This window comes from Aythya ferina (assembly GCF_964211825.1).
Source record: "Aythya ferina genome assembly, chromosome: 1".
NCBI classification, from domain to species: domain Eukaryota; kingdom Metazoa; phylum Chordata; class Aves; order Anseriformes; family Anatidae; genus Aythya; species Aythya ferina.
Genome location: NC_140296.1, coordinates 113702661 through 113719240, shown reverse-complemented (window position 1 = coordinate 113719240; position 16580 = coordinate 113702661). Strand labels below are relative to the sequence as shown.

At 35.0% G+C, this 16580-nt stretch overlaps 1 long non-coding RNA gene across 1 annotated transcript in view; it reads left to right on the top strand.

The window, feature by feature from the left end:
• The window catches only part of LOC311430258, a 115489-nt gene that overhangs the window by 86030 nt on the left and 12879 nt on the right, over window positions 1-16580 (top strand). The window contains exon 2 of the long non-coding RNA XR_014688643.1: window positions 13992-14060. This is a non-coding gene — a long non-coding RNA (uncharacterized lncRNA). The remainder of the gene's footprint in view (window positions 1-13991; window positions 14061-16580) is intronic.

The following is a 16580-nucleotide window of genomic DNA, read 5'->3' as shown; positions in this document are numbered from 1 at the left end:
TCGATTCAGTAGGAAAACAAACAAACAAACAAAAAAAACCATAATAGTATGCTTCCCAAAGTCCTAGTACTTATAGCAAGCAGTCTTTAATGCAATGGAAAACAATAGAAGTGAAACCAGTTTTGATAGTTTCTCATCTGAAACTACTTTTAATGCCTCTCTCCCTGCATTGCACCCACCATGAAAATTTGAATTATATACTTGTGGCTTAAAAACTTGAGACATATATGTCTTACAATCATTCCACTTTCTAAATACGTTTTACTTCAGAAATACTTGGGGGTGTGCTTACAATATTCAAGCTATATGGCAAGGTAGAAATCAAATTAGGGAATGTTTAGACTTTCGAAGATTTGAGGAGGAAAATATATATTGCCTAGCACAATTTATCTCATTTATTAAATTATATTGAATAGAATATACAAAGTAGAGGTTGAATCTCTTTCAGTTGAGTGCTGAAAGAAGCCAATACAAAGTACCATTACTCTATGATCATGTCCTAACGTCTCTGTTACTTAAAACATTAAGTGCTGTGCAATTTGAACATACGGGACACATGAACAATCATCATAATTTAAATAAGTTAGGTTTCTAGACTGTACATCCAAAACACAGAAGGTGTACTCTCTCATTTATTGACATATTTTCATCACAATAGAATTAAGATCTTTGTTGTTCAGCTTTCACACTTTTGCACATCAGTTCAGATATATAAGAAATAAAAAAATAAGAAATATGAAGCTTCACTAAATATTCCAGAAAATATCTTTGGAGAAACGAGCCTTTTTTCACTGTGTTATTTTTGAAAAAATAACAAGTCCTCAAATTTGCAGTAAAAATACAGTATATTATTGCATTGTGCTTTTTCTTTTTTTTTTTTTTTTTTTTAAGTGTAAGGTCAGAGAAATAAAAAACACTGGATGGCACATTCCAGTATAAAAGCATGAAACGTGTGGCTGTGTAACAGAAAGGATGTTGGCTAATCAGTTATTCTGCATTTAAATATGGTTTTAAACAAGACTAGGAATCCAGCCTATGCAAGAGATTTTCAAGTCCAGGGGTCAGAAAACATGCTAATGAGATAAGCTTTTGTGAATACTTCCTATTACCTGCATTAGAAATTCATTTCTTCTTAAAGAAATCCTTCAACCACAGTACTTTTGGCCATGTTTTTTGACCTGTTAATGCCTAAATTATATCAGACTACCTGTTAATTTAGAAATAATCTGTCTCTTGAGGAATACTCGGATCCACTCCCCTATGGAGGGCCTTAAATATAAAACTTCTTGATATTTTTTGTGGGACTGGGATGTCTTGGTAATGCACATGAATATGTGGAAAAGAGAGAGCCTTATTATTTTTATCTTGCTTGTTTCATATGAAGGGATAATAATAATAAAAAAGTAGTTGTGTCTTATTAACCAGATTGTCAATACTAGCAATACTGAAAGGGTATTTTGATCTTGTGACCTTTACTCGGAGTTGCTTTGGATATTTCTCTTCTCAGGAAGGAGCACGGCTCTGGACTGCAGAGAGGATTATTGCAGGTGGCTCTGCTGTGTCTGAGGGATACACAGAATATGCCTCTTCCCATTCTCTAGCCATTCCTAAAGGTGAAACCTGAATTGTCATTTTGTCAAACCAAAAGGGATATGAGTTTACAATTCTTAGAGATAAAACACTGATCAAATTTCTCTGATGAAAATTCTGATTAAGTGTATGGTTTTATGGAATTGTGTATATTTTGTAGACAAATAGGAATGTTTTTAGCATGCTCATCACCCTGAACATTATTAAACAATGTTTCCTATTTTAACTTGATGTCATTTCATTTGAAATTTTAAAAAATCTTTTTAAATTGATGATTATTTCGCTTCAACTTAAAAACATGAATTATCATTTTGAAACAGCATACTTGTATCAACCTTTTTTTTTTTTTTATTTTTTTTATTTTTTTTTTTTTTTTAACGAGTGTGAATATGCCCTGTTAATTGTAGTGTGCTTGTATAGGATGTCCTACCTTGTGGCACAAAAGTAGGTCTGTTAACCATAATAAAATGACTTGTAGTGCTAAAAATGTTTGGTAATCACTATAGGATGGATAGCCAAGTACTTTCTTTCAGTCTGGCTTGTTCAAGAGAAACTGAGTTGTCTCTGTCATGATGATCATAGAAGCAAAAAAAGTCAGTTTTCTGCTTTTACTTTTACTGAAAATTAGATGTTTGTTTTATTTATGTATTGCTATACGCCATTTTAAACCTTTTTTTTTTTTTTTTTTTCCCCCAATAAAGTGTTCTGTGAAAATTCCTGCTTCAGTTCAAGACAAAAATGGTTGTAAAAATCGTTTCCACCAGTGTGGAATATTTTTCTTAATCAGCTTGGATGTCATGTGGTTAAAAATCAGACCAAAGGAGAGGTCTGACAGGACAGTATATCACATTCTGGATAAACTCATTCAGAAAGGTAAACCTGTAGGGAAAAGTAATTACTCCAGGAAATGTATAGCTACTGCTAATCAGACTTTATTACACATAATGTAAAGAGATGTTATTGATGTGTTTGTTTGTTTGTTTTTCCTTGACAAGGAGGAAATTTTCCAAATGTTTTCCAAAGCCACTTTCCCTCCCCTCAGCTTTGTCTCAGGAATGAGATGTCATTCATAGCTGTGTCTGCACCAATTGTGCTTTTATGAGTAATTAAATAATTAACAATGTTGACATCTGAATTATCTTTGCTTGCCATCTCAGTTAACCCCTTACTGAGACCTCTGGGAAAATGATACTCCTCAGAGCCAACACTTCAGACTTGGGCAGACATTTCTGCTTCAATTCTGTGGTTTCATGCTCATGTTTTCTTTCCCGCTGTTACACCTGGAGATTTAGGAGTTGATTCTGCAATGTATTTAGCACTTTGATGCAATGCAGCAAGATACTTCAGTAGCAAAGTCAATGAGACTGTTTGTGCACTTGAAGTGAAATATGTCCTTAAGCAAATTACTAATTGGAGCAGCTTTCTTACTGCCTTTTTGTTTGTTTCTTCCTAAGTAAAATCGGTTCAATTTTTCACAAGAAACAGTGCATGTTAAAGAAATACAATATTTATTTGACTCTAGTTTATACCAAAAAGTTTAGTATTTTACTATTTTTTTGACAAAAAAAAAGTCAGTGTGTTCATATTAAACTGCAGCAAGGACAGCATCTTGTTGTATATTTCAATGGGTCCTCTTTCATACTGTCCTTGGGTTACCAAAATACAGCCTGGGAATCAAGTGATGGTCATGTATCAGATCACCTGTTTTTTTTTTTTTTTTTTTTTTTACATCATCTTAACTGATGAAAGTAATGTATTCTCTATTGTTTCAATACACCTTAAATAAAAGTGTTGTGATCAGGCCAAATCAGAGCTTGTACCTCAATGGGGGCTTAAAGAAGAAAAATCCTTCCCTTGGCTTCCACTAGCCATTTATCTCAACAGTGCAGGCTATTATCAGGAAATAAACTCAAATCCAATTAGCTTTATCACTTAATTAGAGGCATATTTTTGGATTTATGCTTTACTGACCTTAGTGCTATGGAAATGAAAATATTCAACTTCTGAAGAAACTCTGGAAGTCTACACATCTCCGTTGATTAAATTGTGCTGTTTGATGCCAGTCAACCAGTTCATTTGATTCTACAAACAGTAATCTGATAAATGCGTTCAGGTAGGTACTTTACTCGGTTCTAGGAATTCATTCACTGCACGTCTTTCTCATGCAGACAGACATCCCCAGCACCATCACCTTTTGAAAGGTAAGAAAACGTTGTGACAAGCATTGAAATAGGTCATTTGAAGAAAGAGCGTATGAAACCATGAGGATCCTTGGAGAGCCTTCTCTCTGTTTGGAGAGAGCAAATAACTGTGCTATTGGTTTTGGTTTTGTTTTAAGAATAATTGTTTTTTTAGTTGTGAGGTTTAGAAGGGGTCGTTAGCATTTTGTTCTGCTTCTTAAAAGGTCAGAAGGTCAGAAGAAGTGAGCATAAAAAGATATCTAGAATTCAGCTGGGGCCTTAATACTATAAGAGATGGCATGCTAATTTGTTACTGTTTTGCTGGGTTATTTAAATCTATCTGTATACTCATCATCTTTCCTTGATGTGATATGATTAATGTTTTAGTTTTTAGTGAAAGTGATTGCTAAAGCTTTTTTTTTTTGTCCTTTTTTTTTTTTTTTTTTTTTAATTTAATAAAAATAAAAATGTGGAGGTAGACAAAAGGAGTAAAAAAAAAAAAAAAAAAAAAGGCTATGCACAATTGCACAATTCTTCACTTACAACCTGCTTTTTGAGATATCCATCCATAATTACCCTGGAATCATGGATGTACTCCAGGGCAGATTAGCATCTGCTAGTGAGAGTTTAGGAGAATTAACCCTGTCATGATTGATTATAGAATGGTCTCTCAAAATCAATCAAAGTTGACCGACAATTTTTTTGTTGTTGTTGTTGGAGCACTGATTTAAGCATGGGTTGAAAGCCAGCAATGCCTGGATTTTAGTCCAGGCTTTCATGCTCTTCAGGCTTGACCTATTGCTCCTTCCTGTTGTACTTCTTTTCTTCTCCTTGGCATAGGAATGGCACTACTTACCTTTCCTGACATGTGTTGCTATGGTCAATTAAGATTTGTAACCACTCAGAAATCTTTTGCTGAAAGGATATGAGGAATCAAAACTGCTGCTTTTTTCAGCCTTGAATGTACAAACTCTGTTTCTCCTCTTTTCAACATTGTGTTATAATTAACATTTCCCTGAGAATTGTTTTCATCTTTTAAACTTACTCAAAAAGCTCAGAGCCTTGGTTTCAGCACTCTGACTGGATATTATGTTAGTCTTTGAGAAGTACAAAGAAGTTAACTTCAAATGTAATTTATTTTGTTGAATGCAATGGAAGAAAAGCTATGTTGCTACATATTCTGTGTATTTTAAAAGAATATATTACACAGCAAGAAGAAGTATTTTTCTTAGTTAAGTTAAATTAGGGGCTAATGAGAGAAGGGCTGTGTCAGGTAACTTGCAATTTACTCCTGCTACATCCTCTTGTATTTTGTCAAAAAATACTGTTAAGCATGGATGATTTCAGCTCCTTTTTAGTTTCTAAATAGGCCTTTTGCCAGGGGATATGTCATTATTTGCAATTTTACCCTGATTATTACAGGGTATTACGTTGATTATTTGGGACTTCAGAATGATTCTCTGTTTTATCATTCATACATTGACCATCCCCAGAGGGGTCAGTCCTTGATGCTATGGAAGCAGGAGCTATCTTTTCGTAGTTGTTACTGAGGACACTTCAGGTGAAGGTTGACAAGTAAGCGTTGCATGCAAATGTGTGAGTGAAGAAGGTGTTACAGGAGGGAGGGAGGGAATATCAAGCAGGGGTGTATAATTCACTGAGCAATTACAAGCCCTCCGTGAGGGCTGAAAGATGAGTCAACACTGTGTGCTATTTTCCCCAGCCTTTGAAAGGAGCACCTGTGAGCCCTGGCACCACTTCTGACCAGGTCATGTTTGTCCGGCTGCTACACCATCCATCTTGGAGTTATTTAATCCAGTTTAAAAAAGGAAGTGAAGTGTTTTAGCTGATTTCCTAAGGAAATGAGGTTTAAGCAGTCATTCCACATGCCAAATTTGACAGAACTTTGTGCAGATCAACATCTGATCAGAAGGGACTAAATGAATGTCCACACCAGGCAAAAACACAGGAGTTGCCATCAGGATGATCAGTATGTGGAGGGCTGGAAAAAAAGCAACAAGTACTGTTCTTAGCCAAGTTTGCCAGTAAGTCAAAAATTTTAGGCAAAAGTCAGAAGTCAGAAGAGCTAAGAGTATTGAAGTTGTGAAGGGACATACAGGAGAGAGCTTGAATTATGGCAATTACAGGAGGAATGGGATGAGGCACAGAAGCATAAGGGTACTCTAGGAAATATCGAAAGAATCTAAAGCTATTGTATTGGGAATGATGTAGAAGACCTGAGACAGAAATCTGCTAGTTTTCAATTGTTCTACTAATTCTGAACCAATGTGCTTTTCTCTCATGAGACATTGACTCACTTTTTTTTTTTTTCACAATATTAGGTAATAATGTACCAATGTTTATAGGTAAAATAAGAGGAAGAGTTTCTTCTCAGTGATGCTATGGCCAGTTACTAGCAGGAGCGTGGGTTCACAGTACTTGAGGTTAGTTTCCAAGTTAGAGCAGCAACTGATGCAAACATCCTCCATATCTGGAAAACTTAAACTGCAATTTCAGATCTGCCCATCTTAATTGTGCACCTGATCCCTTTTCTCCAAAGCACCATCTGCTACAGTACCAACATGTTGTACGCCTCACGGCATTTCAGAAAGAAGAGGAATTTGGCATGAGGTGGTGAGAGAAGATTGGAAAAGAATGCAGGAATGCATAGGGGACCACATGCAAGTCATGTATGATGAAGTACAGAGCCTTGGTGATAGAGGTGATGTAAAGGACAAGCAAGTCAGCACTTCAAGTAGCAGAAATGGTCGACATGAGATAGGTAAAATAAAGATGAGTATTTCTTAGATGGAGTGGGAGACAGAGAATACTGACAATGGATAAAGGCCTGAATGAGTAATTGAAATGCACTGCTGAACATGGAGAAACAGCCGGAGAGCAAGCTGGGGACTTCTGTTGTTCTGTTTTCTTGTGGGGTGACAGAAACAAATTTATTCAAGTCATTCAAGTCAGAGAACACGTTTAAGTGCCTTTTGAATATTTTCCGTTAATGACTCTCCTGGCAGTCCTTCAAAATCCATAAGCTTGTTAGTTTAAAGAGCTCTTTTTTTTTTTTTTTTTTTTTTTTTATTAACACACTCTCCTTAATCACTTTCTGTTGTTCTCCTTCACAAAGTAAAGCGCAAAAAAAAAAAAGAAAAAGACACGAATAAAAAAAAGGACATGAATAAAAAAATCCTTGGTCTCTCTAAAGGTCTAAAGGGAAGAGGATTTGCCAACTACAGAGGTGGTATATTAATTCGAAATATGAACTCTCAGCTGCATGGCAGTACTGACTATCCTGATAGGACCATTCTACTATACACATTTCTCCAGTTCTGGAAAAATGACGATTATTCCTTTCAACTTTGTGCATTTTAAATGCACAGCACTTTAAGCCATAAAAGCAAGACAGCCTTTTAAGATAGGATGTATTGCTAAATACAAAAGAATGAATAAACTAGAGGTGAAGTCCATGTGCAACCTATTAAATTATCCATGATTTAGACTATGTTCTCAAGTTTTACACACCAAAATGTCTAACCTTAGACATGCAACGTAATCAGCAGGTCCCCAAACGTGTAATAATGTTCTTCATAGGGTTCTTCTTCTTGTTTGCACAGCTGCCAGATGGTGTATGGCATATCCCATTTCACCACATTATTATTATTTCTGTCTAAAGGTTGGTGAGTGCTACAAGCCGGATGGGATATTTCACACTCAAAGCTCGTCTGTGGATTGTATCTGTATATTAACAAAGACTGAATCTTTGCAAAGTCCCAGGCTGTGCAAGAAGTTCTTGTTTATGAAAAATGTAACTTCTTTGGGGCAGATGATCTCAATGCCTGTCCATAAAACTGCTAATAAGCTTAAGCCAGTGCCTACCTTTCTCTTCCTTGGGTTTGTTCTAACAAACTCCTTTTAATCGAACTTCCTTTTTATTTATTTTATTTTATTTTATTTTATTTTATTTTATTTTATTTTATTTTATTTTATTTTATTTTATTTATATTTATATTTATATTTATATTTATATTTTATTTTATTTTTCTCTCCCCCCAGTAAAAACACAGTGGTCATAGGTATTTTAAGCTTACTATTGACCCTTCCATCTCTTCATGCTATTCAATTTTTCCTTGACCTCTGATTTCCTTAAATGACCTCTCCATGACTACTGTCTGTAGCTCTTTCCCATCATCTTGACCTTGTATTTTCTCCTCAGTCTTTTCTTATATGCTTCTCTGAAAGTACCCTGTCTGCCACTTCTTCCAGCATGCTTCTTCAGTGCATGATTTGCGGGTGAGCTCTTCATCTTAGCCACGTCTATCTCCAAGCCTTTCTGCTAGAGATCAGTTTTCAGTCTTTGAGACCCATTCCTCGGATGTCATCTTTGACATAAACTTCATTCTTGACCACGTCTTGTTCCTAGGAACCCCTGTCTATATTCTGACATTTTTTTTTTTCTTTGGTCTTGATTTGCTACTCTTAAGCTTGGCTTGTATGAAATGCTGTTGTTAATATATTGCCACTGGCACATCACACTGGTTACATTAACTCAGTGTCTTCTTTGTGTCAAGGGTTCTCCCCTGCAGCCTCTAGCATGGGCATGTTTCCTAAAATAAGTCTTTTTTATGTCCTATGTACTTGGAGACACATACAGCAGTAAAAGTGCACTGGATCACAGACTTGAGCCATGTAGCTAAATCTGCAGTCTGCTTTTCCTAGGAGTAGGAAGAGAATGAATGAGTTGTGTTGTGAAAATCAGCATACAGATGTCTATGTTGTAGCTGGTTTTTTTATGATCTTAGGGAATTCACTTTGCATCTCTACATATTTTGTCATTCCCATGCATAGCTGAGAGAACTGTAATTGTCAATACTAAGCTCAATTGTGCTCTGTAAGTTGCTTCCACAGAACAGTCATAACCATGACAGAAAATCCTAAAAGAAGGAATAAGCAATATTTACAGCTTTTTATAGATGATTTTCACAGTCTTTCCCTGGTGTGTGTGTGTGCCCACTCCTGCTTTCATAGTCGGAAGCATTCTTGGCAAAGGTAATTTCTGAGTGAAGAGAATACCCCAGCTGTTTGTTTATTTTTGGCTTTTGTCACCAGGGAGTCAAAAGTTGGACTCCAGAATAAAACAATCAATTGCATAGAATTTGGCCAATTCTAATGGGAAAGGAAGACAGTGTCTATTAAAATACCTATTCAGTAGACAGTATTTTGGAGGGAAAAAAAAAGTTTTCATAATGTACATTTCTGTTTTTGTATGATCAATGTTACTGTTTGTCCACCAGCTAAAAACAGCTCTTCCAAAGAGTTAGAAAATAACAAGATGTCTTAGCCTGGACAACCATCTTTCCCATAAGAAAAGAAAAGAGACAAAAAATGGATTCAGTATTAGAATGGGCTGAGGCTCATCTGTCAGCATATAAGGCTGATTTCACCCATCTTCAATTTCTTATACAGATGCAAGTCACTATTAAGTTAAGAGCATCTTACTTCATCTGCTTCTTGTCATCAGATTTCAATAATTCTTCAAAGACAAGTATCTCATTTGCATCCCATAGAATGAAAGAGCACATGACTCCTTGCAAAACAAGTGATAATTCTTTTTAACAGCATATATACTGACACATACGCAATGAAATGAGACCACTCTTTAGTACACTTTTTTTGTAGTTTTAGAGTTTGGGCTCATTTTTCATCTGGTGTCAATTCGATTCACTTCAAAGTCATTCCAGCAATTCCCATGGGATTAGCTTTTAACTTCACATGTTGCGTCCTCTTTTGTGTTTATACAAGTGACAGGACTGTACAGTCTTTGCCTCATACTATGTGGTAGCATTTAGTAATCAAATAATCAGAAGTGTGGACTTTTCCCATCTTCCATCTTTTTCCATCTACATTCAGTGAATTCAGTAAGTATTCCCAAATTTTTAGTTAACTGGGACAAATTATTTAAATATTGTTCCATAATCTGAACCAAAATTAATTTTTCCAAAAAGCTGAATTTAAATTTGGAGGGAAATAGATGGCTTTGCATGAAGCAAAAACTTTTGTTTGCAGTATGGTTGTTTCCTTAGCTGTCTAGGTGCAGATGTGTGTGTTCACTTCAGGCACTTGGTGAGTTGTAATGATCCTGGGCAAGGCTAGGAGACAATTTAATGTGTACAACAGAAGATGACATTAAATAATGCAGCAAATACTAGAGAGGGGAAAAAAAAAAAAAAAAAAAAAAAAAAAGAGCAGAAGCAAAAGTCTTTGCTTTTGTTTGTTTATTCCTTGGTCATAAGTTAGTACCGAATCTGCTGATGCCACCATGCTGGACACGTCCATTTCCAGCCAGCTTCAACATACCCACCTCAGGATGCAGCCAAGCTGGTGACACCTCTCGGAAAATTTGCTAAGACAGTGCAACATTTTGCCTGGGAGTGAGGGAAAAAAGAAAATGTAAGAACAACAAAAAACTTACAAACACCAGATTCAGAAAAGAAGGATGGGGAGGAGATGCTGCAGTCTGTGGAGAGTAACTAAATTGTCCTCTTGAGGAGGGAGCTTGAGAGAGTGACTGGGTGGGTGTCTGTCAGACAGTCAAGGTCAGCCCATCACAGCTGGAAAAGACAGTTTGGTTCTGCTTTGCCTCTTTTCCTTTGGTATCACCGAATTGTCAAGTTGTATGAGCAGTAGAAACAAAAGAGGTACATACCAATAGTGATTGAGCTACCTGGATCTCATATGCTGTGAATTTAAACTAAAATAAAACTTGACCTCTGGATTATGCCAAAAAAAATAAGCAAGCACAAGTTAAAAGCACAAATTATCCCCAAGTACCATTTTGGCTTATCTTGTACTGCATTAGTAGTAAAATGCACAGTCAAAACAGAAACAAATTGATTCATATTGTGTTTTATTTCCCCCCAGTCAATAAGACTTGTATTCGTTAAAGAAATATTATGTTGGCTTTCAGATATTTTACAGCAAACCTATTTCTTCTGGGTCAGTATCCAAGCTTTAATTTAAGATCAGAGGAAGAAAAGAAATTTTATGTTGATGGATCTTTAAAAGGGACGTCCACCTGAACTCCGTTCAAGAGAAAAATTCATAGACTTAAGTATGTTATTGATCATTTTCACATCACAGGAAAAACTTGGAACTTGTCTTGGACCCTTAGAGTGTGGGCAGTGTACGGTTGTAAGGCCAGGAATGTCATTTGTCTGGCACTTTTGATTTTAATTTATTTTTCCTTGCAGTTGAATTGTAACTCCTAATTCAGATGCTTGCAGTTATAGCTCTATACAGATCGAAGCCAAATTTGCAATTACTTTTTTTCTGCTTGTATACTTTCCAGTTAATGTTTGTTTCGATTAGAAAATGCTCTGTCAATAAATCAAAGCTCCCTATTGGAATGTGGGGTTCCTGGGGATGTTCTGATAGCTGTCCAGGAGGAGGGAAACTACAAGCAAGATTTTATGGGTGGAACCTTCAAGCAAAATTTTAGGAGTAGGATCAGAAACACTATCACCAGGTATTGGAAAATGTCTGATTTAACAGAATAGCAATACTTAGCAGTGTTATTATTTATTTATTTATTTAGTTAAAATATTGTGAAAAATTTACAGGGCACTGCTCATCATAAAAAGAAAAAGAACTTATCTTGACCATGGATGTTACTCTGGAGAAAATTGGAAAGGTGGTAGATAATTTTGAATATGAACATATGTATGTGTGGCTATCACATTACTTGTAAAAATGGAGTACTGAGGTTTCTTTTTTATTTCAACTTATTATTTATCTCACTTATGCCTGAATATAATTTGATAATTTTGACTATTCGTTTCTGGACTAAGGTTGTGATGAAGATATTAGTCTATTTTTAATTTTTTTTTCTTTAAATAGAAGATATACAGATCAAAAATACAGATCTTTGGAAGAGTCATACTCTGTGATTTTAAGGGTTCTCAACCCAAACTTCATTAATTTGTACTCAGAAGACAGTGTGTCAGAATCACTTTTTCAACAATTACTATCAGAAAGCACTACAACTAGATGAAGAGATGTAAAAAGTAACACTGATGTGTGAGTTGATTCTTTGTACAAGAAAAGAGAATTGTTTTCTTTGTGATATGGAAATTTGTTAACATGGTTGCAATATATCATTTCATGTAGTAAAGATCTCAAAAAGTATTCCCTCTTTTCAGTATGACTGTGAAAGTAATTGTATATACACTCCATGTACTGAATGTGGTTAATTTAATGGAGACAAAACAAAACCAACCAAAAAAAATAACCAAACAGATAAAGACTGTTTCATAAAGTACTTCACCTATGAAGACTATACTTTCCTCATTATTAACTAATAGGACATTCAGCTGGCGTCTTCGTACCAGTCACACAATCAAATTAATACCTTTTAGATTTGAAAGAACAGGAAAAATCAATTTTAGAACTTTTCTGATAACTTGTTTTTATTGGCAAATCCTAATCAATATCTTTCACATGTAGGTTCAAATGTGAATTACATCATTAATGGACTGGTTATGGTTACTGAAACTAAGTTTGAAACTGTTCTTTCACTTTCTGGGAGTATTTAAAATGTCAATATTTTGAAACAGGTTGAAACAAACTTTAAAAAGATGTTAAAAACAAAAAACAAAGTCTTTTAATGACTAATAAGTGACATAGATACAATTTTCCCTAAACTTATTGCTCCTTCAGTGAAATCAGAGATTTGTGACTGCAAATGAAATTCAGAGAGAGAACTTGTTTTACTGAAAAACTGCACAACTGACCTAGCCAGTGCATTTTTTTTTTTTTTTTTTTTTAAGGAAAAAGCCTGTAAGAAAATGTTACTAGTCAGAGAAAGATGTATTTACTTTGAAAGATGTATTTAATTTGAAAGATTATTTAAGAGTTGAAAAATAATTTCTAAAATTTGTCTTTGATTTCCATATCAGAAATGTTTATAAATGGTATAGGAAATACAAATAATACTATTTGTGACATAAGCATGTTTTTACACCTTATAGTTATTGAGAATTGTTACAGTGAAGTACAGATCTAGGCCCTAAGGATAAGCACTATAGAAACTTGTAAAAATGAATCAAGACAAAAAACATAAAATGTCCTTTATTTTTAATTTGACATTTGGGTATCAAAGACATGGTACTTCTGCTGTGCCTTGAATAGTACAGAAAAAGGAAGCAGAGCTCTAGCCTGCTTTGTTGGACAAGGTAGTATTCACTGATCAGAAATAACATATTTTCTTCCTGTCTTCAGGATTATGATATTTCAGAGAACCATGGCCAACAAGTGTCTGAAAATAATTAATTCCTGAAGACAGAGAACTCAACATAATCTTAGCTGTGAATAAGTAACAATACTACTTCAATTCTCTCCTTCTGGGTGCAGTTTGGGTGGGATTCTTTTTTCCCCTCCTCTTTTTCTATGTTTATAACACTGCTTACATAAACAAAGTCAGTTTAGGTGTGTGTGTGCATATATATATATATATAAAATATATAATATACCTAAACTGACACTCTGTCTCTCTCTCTCTCTCTCTCTCTGTATATATATATATATATATATATATATACACGTATATATATATCTTTTTTTTTCTCTAATATGTATTGTGTTTTCTACTCACTCTCAGTAATTTAAATAGCCATTTTCCTGCCTGGCTGAAGAAAGAGTTTGAAGTTCCAGGGGATGGTAGCGTGTGTTTCAGTGCATGTTATTGTGTTTTTTTAAATATGACCCTTGATGTCTTACTAGAGGAAACTTCTGTCTTCATCTGAGAACCTCCTGAGAACTTGTTTATTTCTCTTTATGCTTTGACTGTTAGGGCAATGATACCTTTTACTTTTTGGAGACACTGCTTCATGAGCACTACTTCTGTGAGCATTGCTCTTTCTCTCTTCTTTCTCTCTTCCAGGGAAATAAGACTTAAACAAACTAAAACAAAACTAACTATGTACAAGTCAGTTAACATTTCTTAAAAACAGTCTCTCTGAAATGGATACTCTGCCAAAAGAGAAGAGAAACTATACTGTAATTCCCTCACCACACAGTATGCATAATGGTAGTCAATGACCAGTTTCTTGGTTATTATTATGAACTGCTATTTTTTCCAAGCAAGTGTGTTATGTAGCCTTAGTGGCCAAACAGTCAGTGTTGGCATTTATCGTGATCTTATTTTCTGTTTCTTTCTAGGAAAATTCTGGTTAAATTGAGGATGAATTGTCTGAAGCAAATCACCACTCCCTTTTAGAAGCATACGAGGTCTGTAAATTTACTGTTCTACAACTTGAAATCTTTGCCTGATTATTTGGTGAGAATACAGAGCGCAATTGCCTGATTTCACCTACTGATTCTTCACTGACCTTTTGACTTTCTTACTGTTGGGGGACACAAATTTTGTGATCCCGTCTTCATGCTGTTTCTTTTTGTCATTATCTATGATTCATCTTCCCTATGACTTGTCAAACTTGAGTTATTTTTAATCCTGTGCTGGGCCTCCCTAAAGGCATTATATCATATCTCTTGACACTGCACATGATCTCGCAGTCCCTATTGTCCTACCCTCTTCAGATTCCCTGTATTTCTTTGCTACCACTGATGTGATGCCAGCTATTATTTCTCTTTCATAATAAATCTGCAGACTTGGACAACCTACAGCCATTGTCATTTTTCCAAACAATTTGTATGAACACGTTAAACAGAATCAGTCTCAGTAACAAATCCTTCAGGGCCTCAGTTGTTATCTTCTCATTTGCAGTAGATTGTTCTGGGACACAATTTTATGGCAAAATATGGTTTGGCTGGTTTACTTTAACCTCTCACTTCATTAGTCAGAGTAATATCTGGAAAAAGGTTGCAGCTCTTCTCACTGTTTGGATTAACTATTTATGCACCTTTCAAATGTAGATGTGTTTGAAAACAAAATATTGTTGTGCTGGGTTGTGTGTGTGTTTTTTTTTTTTTTTTTAATTTTAATTATTTATTATCTATATTCAAAATGTGTTATGAGTATTCAAAATTCTGTTATCTCTCAGAATACCACTGTGTTTACTCAAGAATTATAATGTTTACAAGGCTTTCTTCTGCTCAGAATAACATCTTTTGCTCACTGGTGTTGCTATTGATTCTGACCTGTGGTATCTAAGTGAAAGGAGACTGAAGCCTGTTTGCATTAGTCCCAGAATTGAAGTGAATCTGGAAATCTGGAATTAAGCCTTTTTTTTTTTTTTTTTCCTTGATAACATAATAGTTAAACTCTTGCCACTAAAAATTACAAGTATTTTGGCAATGCTACTAAAAGTAATCTTCATAAACCCCAGGAATTCAGAATGTAATCTCATCTTTAATGGAATCAAAGTAGTTAAAAACAAAATACAGGAAACTTGCAGTTTAAACAAGCAACAGTAATTTTGTCATGTCATGACTTTTCAATCCTTCTTCTATGTAAATTACTGTTTTCAGGATGTACAAGATTATATGCAAGTGGTAGATAGTGATGCTGAACTTTTTGCATGAGTTTCAGAAGTCACTTTCAGTGACACTAAGTATCTGTTTCAATCACTTGGAAAACAGAAAATAGAACTTAAAAATATAAGCTAATGTGGCACTTTCAGTCTACACCCAGAAATCTGTATTTATTAATAATGTTTTTTTGTTTGTTTGTTTGTTTGTTTGTTTTTAACTCTAAAGGTAGAGTTGTAAATACCCGATTTCAGTAGGAATGACTGTTTAGACAACTGTGAAATGTATATGCAGTTCAATGGATTTTGTATGGCTGTGAAGAAAGCCAAAGTATCTAAGTACCCGCATTTTTCCTTGTGATCTCTACAAGACTAGATAGAGATTAAATGGATATAATAGAGTTGTGCATTTTTATTTTTTAGTTTCAGGAAAGTAAATTAAATTTCTCTTAATTGTGGAATAATTGTGAAATTTAAACTTGGGGAAAAAGCATGCTGAAGATAATAAGGATGTTAGTTTTGAAATCTGTGGATTGGTTATTCACAGTTATAAAAAGCCATTTCTTTGGGACGTGCATAAATTATTTCTCTGATTTCTCATTTCATCTGACATTGACCACATGAGGTATTATCCATGCCTGATTCTCAATAGTTTCTGCTGTTTTTTTGACTACAAGTTGTTCTTCAGAGCCTGAAAAGGCCTGAGACAAAATTCCTTCTCTTGTTAATGACTAGATGGATGTTAGCCCCTGAGAGGGACAGTTCAGGAGAAAAAGGGCACTGCATGACGATATAGCCAGCCCAAGGCACAGGCTCAGCTCCACTAGGTTCTAGTCAGGTCTCCTCAACTGGAAACACTCAAACTGGTTATCAAATTGCCAAAACCTCCAGCTCCTTTATTTATTTATTTTCTATTTTGATTTAGTTTAGTTTTGCTTTTGTTTATTTCCAGTGAGCCAGGGGAACTATTTCTGCAATCTTTGGCCTTTAAGAGGGAAAGGTTGGAGGTGAGGCAGGAAGTGAAAGGTTGGACATGTACATGTATGAATACATTTACTCATCTCTCTGAATTAACTGAGTTAAGAAAAGGAACGCGAGAGTTTAAATACTTCCTATACTAGTGAAATACATTCGTGTAAACTTGTCAGTGACAGCTAAACAAATTAACAAATAGATTTCTGGCAACAGGGTAAACAATAAGCACTAATAAGTTTCTTTCCTACTGGCAAGGGGCTTCTGGGCAGAATATAATAGTAATTTTTTCTTTTTCTTTTTAGTGTTCCTAAGTCATGTGAATTTATAGATGAGTACATCCATGCAG